This window comes from Danio rerio, chromosome 4 (genome assembly GCF_049306965.1).
Source record: "Danio rerio strain Tuebingen ecotype United States chromosome 4, GRCz12tu, whole genome shotgun sequence".
Lineage (NCBI taxonomy): Eukaryota > Metazoa > Chordata > Actinopteri > Cypriniformes > Danionidae > Danio > Danio rerio.
Window position 1 is genome coordinate 74003966 of NC_133179.1, and position 8535 is coordinate 74012500.

General features: G+C 36.6%; 3 protein-coding genes across 6 annotated transcripts in view; 1 reads left to right on the top strand and 2 right to left on the bottom strand.

The window, feature by feature from the left end:
* Positions 1-8535, top strand: part of si:ch73-389k6.1 — a 778105-nt gene that overhangs the window by 316007 nt on the left and 453563 nt on the right. The window lies entirely within an intron of this gene.
* Positions 1-8535, bottom strand: part of si:ch211-232d10.1 — a 257213-nt gene that overhangs the window by 94628 nt on the left and 154050 nt on the right. The window lies entirely within an intron of this gene.
* LOC108183521 (NACHT, LRR and PYD domains-containing protein 3-like) overlaps positions 6285-8535 on the bottom strand; it is a 74942-nt gene continuing 72691 nt past the window's right edge. The window contains exon 14 of the mRNA XM_073948209.1: positions 6285-8535. This exon is cut by the window's right edge and continues 1738 nt beyond it. The gene's annotated coding sequence lies outside the window, so the exon portion shown is untranslated.

An 8535-nucleotide genomic window follows, 5' to 3' on the forward strand; every position in this document is an offset into this window, starting at 1 on the left:
TAAGACTTTCAGGCTCAGTGTTACAGCAAGAGCATTGTGCTGAAATGTCTGATTAAATGTATTAATAAATATACAGCAGGGGTAACAACTGTCTAATCGTCTGAAATGAACTTCTTTGACCTTATTTGGGAGTAAATGGTATTACTTGTTGACCAAATATCATCTATAGAAGGTCAAGAGAAATATTGTTTTCATTTCAGAATGTCTTTGGGGAAACAGTGACTATTGTGAACGAGACATTTCCTGATGTGAAAGTTTTTACACTTTTGATCTGAGATACTGAGACCACCAAGCACAGTGTTTGAGTTTGCTTTGAGACTGAGTTATAAGTCAGATGAGTTTCATTAAGTAAAGCAGTTTATTAGAGATGCTTTCCACAATCACGTTATAACCATCATGCCAAACACAGTTCCTGAAGAGGAAAGCATTTCCTGATGAGTGTAAATCTCACCACTGCTACTCAGTAAATCTGAAACTCAAATAATCCCCTTGTCAAGCCAATCTGTTTTACATAGACTTTTGTTTTTGTGCAGCACATGCTGGTTATTCCACAGAATGCTGGTGTGTGGAGAAAAGTTCTGTTTAAAGGCAATTGCGAGAGGTCACGAGTTCAGATCCCGGACGAGCCCCCAATAACTGTTACGACCACAGTCACAACATCAAATAAGGGAAAACACAAACGGATCGGTCTAGGGGTTTTATTAACTGAATAACCAAATATAAACAAAGTATGGGGAGAAAACAGAATAAATGAAGGCTGAAAACAAAAGGAGCACCACTCCACGTCTGGACGACCCAAATCCCCATCACTGAAACACTGCAGCGCGAGCTCTTAAATCACCAACGGTCAATGATCTGCAGGTGCGGAGGAATCAACTTAACATCAAAAACACAAACAACAACAAAACACTAGAGGGCGACAAAGTAACATAAATAAATAAGTAATAAATACATGGACATGTAACATCCACACTTTTAATGATTGCTCATGAAAGGTTGATCATTTAATGGGATGTTTAGTACATTTGGAGTCACAAGAAAGCAAAAAGTTTAATCCAGCACATTTGTCAAAGAAGAGATCTGTAATATAAAACCAGTGAATGACTTTGGGAAAGGCAGTGCTTCATCCAATTCATTTTACAGTTTTTTACAATTGCTATGACACTTTTATCAATACATTTAACAAGTTTCCTAAACTCTTAACACAGTTAGCACAACATCCGTCTTTGTGGGCTATACAATTAACACATTTCTTGTTGTTTTAACACAAAATGCATCCAGTTAACACAAATTTAACATGCTTTAACTTCTTTTACACACAAGCACAACCAAGAACAAAACAATGTAATTTTACAGTCAAATTTACAAATGCTTTAACACAGTATGCCAGAACAGATAACACCATGTTCTAAACAGAAATCTTATAGGATAAAGTCATAGAGAACAGCTGTTCTAATTGTGAATTGAAACACAAATATATTCCCTATATTTTATTCAATTGCCAATGAGAAACATCATATTGCGGTTATAAAAATAAATATATATATATATATATATATATATATATATATATATATATATATATATATATATATATATATATATATATATAGATTTATATAGATATAGATATATTTATATAGATATATATATATAACCGCAAAATTATGTTTCTCATATATATATATATATATATATATATATATATATATATATATCTTTATTTATTTATATAACCGCATTATGCTGTCTCTCATATATATATATATATATATATATATATATATATATATATATATATATATATATATATATATATATATATATATATACATGTACAAATAGATACAAATATACAAATAGAGGACTCTTGAGGTTTTTTGAAAGGAACAGTGAGCCCATCAAAGAACTCTGTCACCAATACGTCCATGTAAGATTATGCAATACAGTCATTACAGTACAATATACAGTGTGTTTTGCAGTAAACAACTCTTTAAACCTGGAGTTCATTAGTACATACAGTACATATACAGTACAGCATTTGCATACACTGTGTCTAATTACTTTCAGAGAGTCATGAAGTTAGAGGCCAATCAAGTACCACATGAAATTTTCAATGTTGACAAGGCTGGGGATGTGGCCGTAGGAAAAACATAATAGGCCAAAGGGCCACAGTTACCGTGCCGGGCCACAGAAGATATCAAGTATAATGTGGATGAGAACATGTGGCAAAAGACCGGGCAGAATAGAAGATTACTTTGTTATTTTGTTATAATTGTGGTGCTTTTTCTGTTTGCAGTGATGTCCTTCTGCAAAAAAATTCGGTACTGCAGAAATTCTGTGTGTGTATTTGCTTTTTACATAAACTGTAAATTTTATGAAGCAATTTTCTTTTCTTCGTTTATATAGAATTTTTGCAGTAAAAGAAAGAAAATGCATGCATTTACTTAACCCAACGAAACAAAACAACGAAATTTCAAATATAAGTGCAGAGCTGACACATAAACTAATGCAGTTTCTGTAATTTTAGCTGATGATAGTGTTTTTATTGTCAATGTGCTCTGATTGACTGAATGTTTATGTTGGAAGAGAACATGTGTTTGTGTTTTGAACAATAATTTCATTTTGAAACATGTTTGCAGTGTTTTGTTAGACATGGTGTAGTGTGTTCGTTTATTATTGTATTTTGAAAAATAGTTTAGAGGTTTAGTTTATAATGTGTGATTTTGAGCATGAAATTAACTGTTTTGCCAAGTGTGTATTTTAGGTGTGTTCCTGCGTTAAGAGTTTAGCAAACTTGTTAAATGTATTGAAAAAAGTGTCATAGCCATTGTAAAAAAACTGTAAACATTTTCAAATCAAGAACAGTGATTCAACCTTTAGAAAAGCTTATTGATTTTCTTTTGACATATTCTGTCCTGTTTTTTCCGGATGAACTGAAATACAGCTCTATCAATCTCTGAACACATTTCGGGATTAACATATACTGTAAGGAGAGAGCGGGATAGACCAGCCTTGATATTCCTTCAGCTTTGGAAAGTAGAAGACGTCCATGAATAGTCGGGTTCCTCTGAGACCAGCAATTAAACCCAGTTTTGACTTTCTTTAAGCATTTAGAAAAGTTCTGATCCTTTCAGAAGAACATTTATTAATTGTAATACCTCAATATGTGATGGTGTGCTTGACCTTAATTCCACAAACATCTGAGATATCAGAATGAAGAATTGTCAAAAGATTTTTTCTGATTAACAGAAAAGCCAGAAGCATTCGACAATCATTGTAATGCCTGTGATATTTCAGGGACGTGTTTTCATTATGTATAGAGACACATGCATCATCTGCACTATTTGAACACCTTCAACATTTGAGCAATCAACCACATAAAGATGAAGAAGCTCTGCAACCACCAGAAACAGAAAAGGGGAAACAGGACAACCTTGTCTGATTCCTCTTCCAATGACAAAACGTGGAGAAGCTCCATGAGGCAAAGACACATTACTAGTGAAGTCTTTATACAGAGTCTGAACAGTTCTCACACACTCTTGACCAAAGCCAAAATGCTTCAAAGCGTCCTACATGAAGGGATGCTCGACAGCGTCAGAGGCCTTGTAAAAGTCTAAACACAAAATGAGAGCATCATCGTTCACCAACTCTGAGCAATCTGAAAGGTCTAAAACAAGACGGATATTATTGAAACATGTGGATCTTTCATGAAACCTGATTGTGAGAGTGAAATGTGTTTAATCTTCTAGCATATACTGCCGTGAGAATTTAATAATCAGAATTAAGCAGAGTTACGAGATGCCAGTCATCAAGAAAAGGTTTCTCCTTATTTGGTTTAGGGATCAGTGTGATTATGCCTTGCTTCATTGATTCAGCTAATCCTCTATCTGAGCAGTCTTTAAACATATTCAACATCACAAAACAGCCTATACAGTTCAAATGACAAACCATCTGGTCCTGGGCTTTTATTAAACGGGATTGCTGTAATTACAGTGTCCAATTCCTCTACAGTCATTACACTCTCTCAAACGTCACTAATGGTTGGAATAAATGACTGAACATTACAGAAGAATTGATCAGATCATTCTGGCTGAAAGGAAGAAGTAAGACTGGGAAAACTCACATACAAACTTTAATACTGTTCCTTCATCTGAGATGAGGTGACCATTAATATCAAGCGTTGATTTGCTTTTCTGCTCATCTCTTCTCTTTTCTGAATTAAGGAAAATAGGTTGAATTATTTTCTCCAAATTCTGGCCGCTTGACCTTATGAACGCAGCTTTGGCCGTCTCCACAGTATGAGTATCAAGGTCTTTCTTCAGTGTATATAACTTCTCTTTGTCCTGTTCGCTAGGAGAGGAGAGACATACACTATTATTTATGTCCTGATTGATTGCAGAGCTCTTCAATTCCCTTGTGTTGGAGAGTTCTTTGCCAAACTGTATAGAGAAATTCGACATTCAAATGTAAAGATTTCCCATTTTCTCATTGCAGAGTCTGAATCAGATTTAATTTGGTCAATTATTTGCTTAACACCTGAACAGTGTGAAGAGTATTGTGAAAAGGAAGTCTTTAGTTTCCAATAGTCTGGCGGTCTAAAAATGCGATAGGAAGCCTTCGATATTTCAAGATCAATACACGCATGATCAGTTAGCGGAGCTTGAGAAACAGTACAGCGATTAATAAAAGAAGCTAGTCGATCAGACACCAGACATAAGTCTATTCTAGATTTTTACCACATGTCTGCTTTAAACCAAGTAAAACAGGGCTTACTGATTCCATGGCCGTGTCTGAAAGCATCCAAAAACAAAAGGCTGTTACAAAAGTTGATTATAACTAAATTAAGTAGCGTCTTTTAAAAGACAAGTCTATATGGTGTTAAAAAGACAACACAGACGGGTTAAATCTGTCTTTCAGTGTTAAAGTACAGGGCTTTAATTACACAATCTATGCTACTTCAGAGACTGTAATGAAATGTTTTGGCTGTGAAAAATTTTATCTGTTCTTGCCCTGATGCGGTTGATCCTGCTCAGAGTGCTGTTTCTGAAATTACACCTGCTGCAGAGACTGTGGCATCTTCTGCTGATGCTCCAGTCTCTGAGGTGGCAGTAGAGTCTGAATCAAATACATTGACTCTGGCTGAAATTGTTGCAGGCGCTTCTGTTGTACCTGCTTCAGTTAATTCTGGGATAGATGGCATGAATGGTCACATTGTTATGCCAGTATTGACAGAAAATATAGCAGTCACTGGAAAAAGCAACGAGGCTGGAAATGAAGCGGAAATGCAAACTGAGGCATTTTTCAAAGCTCCAATAAAAGGAGAAAAGGCAGAGGTAAGACGACAATAACACAGGCCAAAGAAGACAAGAGCGAGACTGAAAGTGCAGTTTCAGACATTGACAGCGATTCTTCAGACTCCAATGATTCAGGCTGCTCTTTTCTTCATCACTAAATGAGGATGAAGAGCAGCCAGTGGTGTACAACACTGAACAACTAACTCAGCTTTCAAGAGAAACAAAGAGACTGAAGCTGAAGACTATTGTCCAGATCCATCTGCTCTTATAAGAGATGTAAAGAGGTGCATGAAGGAAGGAGCTTTCTGTGATCAGGACGTGGACCGTCTTAGAAAATCCATGAGAAAAATGAGAAAACAAATGCGTGAAGATGAAGAACAGGACATGGTGTGATAGCTTCTTCTGTTTTTGACTGTTTCTATCATTTATGAGAGACATTAAGATTGGACCTCTACACTTGAATAATGCTAGAAACAGTCAGAAGAGAATGTGTCTGTCTGAGTTTATAAAGATGAAACGTATTGATGTGACCTTCATTCAAGAGTCTCAGAGTGCTTTATTTAATGAAATAGACTGGAGAACAGAATGAGATGCTCAAGTGTTCATGAGTCACATGTCCTCTAATAGTGGAGGAGGAGCTCTATTGCTTTCACAGCAGTTTTCACCAATTCTATGTGGAGAGAAAGAAATAGTCAAAGGACGTTTATTACAAATTAAAGCAAAACTTGAGAATATTTTAATGACTTTATAATATTTACGCTCCTACAAAAGCAGATGACAGAATAGATTTCTCCAATGCTTTTAGTGCTGTCCTTAAAGATATCAAATCAGAAGAGTTTTTCATTTGAACAGCACAGAGAATGAGAAGAGAGATCCAAATCACTCAGAAACACATCCTGCTTCACTAAAAGTGCTTCCACAATGAGTAAGAGTGTTTGATTTATGCGATGTGTGGAGGAATGATCATCATGAAAATAGACAGCACACTTGGGCACATAGTAAGAATCATTTTATTTCAATGGCAAGGCTTGACAGATTTTACATGTTTCATTTTCAAGCAGATTGTGTCAAAGATTGTAAAATAATTCCTGTTGGGTTTTCAGATCACTCTTCTGTTATTTGTACTATAATTGTTCATTCTGTGGAGATTAGGAGTGCCTATTGGCATTTTCATACGTCCCTTTTAAAAGATGAGACATTTATTGAAATCTTTTCTTTATATTTGGGAATTTTAAAGAAGAAAAACATCTTTATTCTTCACTGCAGCAATGGTGGGATTGTGGCAAGATTCACATTAAACAATTATGCCAAGAAAACACTTTTAATGTCACTAAAGGAGTTCCTGAATCCATGAAGAAACTAGAGGATGAACTAACAGACCTGTTTAACACAACAGCAGCTACAAGCAGTGATCAATCTGAAACCCGGAAATCAAACACAGATTTGCTGGCTGATCTTTGAGGAGTGAAAGCACAAGGAGCATTCATTCATTCAGGTTTAATAAACATCACACAAATGGAGGCTCCTTCTAAGCTTTATTAGTCTAGAACAGAAAAATGGCCAAAGTGGAATTATTCATTCACTAAACAATAATGCAGGAGAGGAACTTTATAATCCAGTGACATACGTAAACATGCTGTTCACTTTTATTCACAATTATACAGATCATATAGAAGTTAAAGATCTCCCAAACACTGATGAAGACTCTAATGCCATGCTTGAGCTCTCATCGTCACAGAGTGAATTATACACAGCGGTAATGAGGATGGGAAGTGGAAAGACTCCAGCTATTGATGAATCCCAGTAGATTTCTGTAAATCTTTGTGGTCTGTGATTGGTGATGATGATCTTTTGGTTCTTGATGACAGTTTGAATAAAGGTTTACTCCCATTAAGCTGCAGAAGAGCTGTAATTACTGTGTTCCCAATAAAGGAGACTTGCAAAGAAGAAGCAACTGGAGACCAGCATCACTTTACTGCACCCATTATAAAATACTGTCAAAGGCATCAGCTACACGATTGAGTAAGGTAATAGGTCAAGTAATACACCAAGATCAACATTATTGTATAGCGAATAGATCAGTTTTTGACTATATTTATTTGGTTAGAGATGTTTTAGAAGTAATTGGGTAGTAATTGTGGACTGATCTCTTTAGAGCAAGAGAAAGCGTTTGACCGTATACAACATCAATATTTAATAAAGCTTTTAGAAATGTTTGGTTTGAGCCCAGCTTCTGTAAATATGATCAATGTTTTGTACAGAGACATTCAAAGTGTATTAAAAGTCGACGGTGGTCTGAGCGCTGCTTTTACAGTACAGAGAGGAGTTAGACAGGGATGTGCTGTGTCGGGGATGTTGTACACACTGCCTATCCAACCTGTGCTGAATGAACTAAGCTCTGAGATAAAGGGTGTGTGTGTTCCTCATTGTGACGTTTCTCTGCATCTTTCTGCTTGTGCTGATGATGTTGTTGTTTCATCTCGAATGCGGAAGATATTCAGAAACTGGATTTTATTGTAAGTGATTTACAGAAGATCTCCTCTGCTAAAGTCAACTGGGGAAAGAGTGAAGCCCTGCTTGTGGGCAGCTGGAGCGGTGTCCCTCCCAAGTTACCTGGAGGTTTGACAAGGAAGAAAGGAGGCTTGAAATACCTCGGGTAAAGATGACTGTGTTCAGAAGAACTGGAATGGCACGCTTGAGAAAATACAAGGACTTCTACAACAATGGAAATGGTTACTTCCCCAGTTATCGTATAGAGGCCGCTCACTTATAGTTAACAGCTTGCTGGATCCTCTATATGGCACAAGCTGGCGTGTGGAGACCCCCCTATTGGTTTACTACCGAATCTTCAAAGAGAGATGGTCAATTTGTTCTGGGACAACCTACACTGGATCCCTCAAAGTGTTCTCTTCTCACCAAGAGATGAAGGAGGTCAAGGCTTGGTTGATCTTGTGAGTAGAGGAGCAGCGTATAGACTGCAGGTCATCCAGAGACTATTGTTTGGGCCCAAGAGTCTTGAAGAGCCGGTGGTTTTTGTCAGGAGATGAAACTCCAGGATTGATGGACATATCAGTATCCAAAACAATGCCACGATTGAGAGACATTGTTGATAAAGCAGACACTGGACTGAGTGAATCTTGCTAAATGTATGGGAATAGGATCAGTAAGGTTTGCACAGGAACTCTGAGATAAACTGAGTGTGATGTTGAATGAAAAACACTGCTGGAGAGTTCTAGTC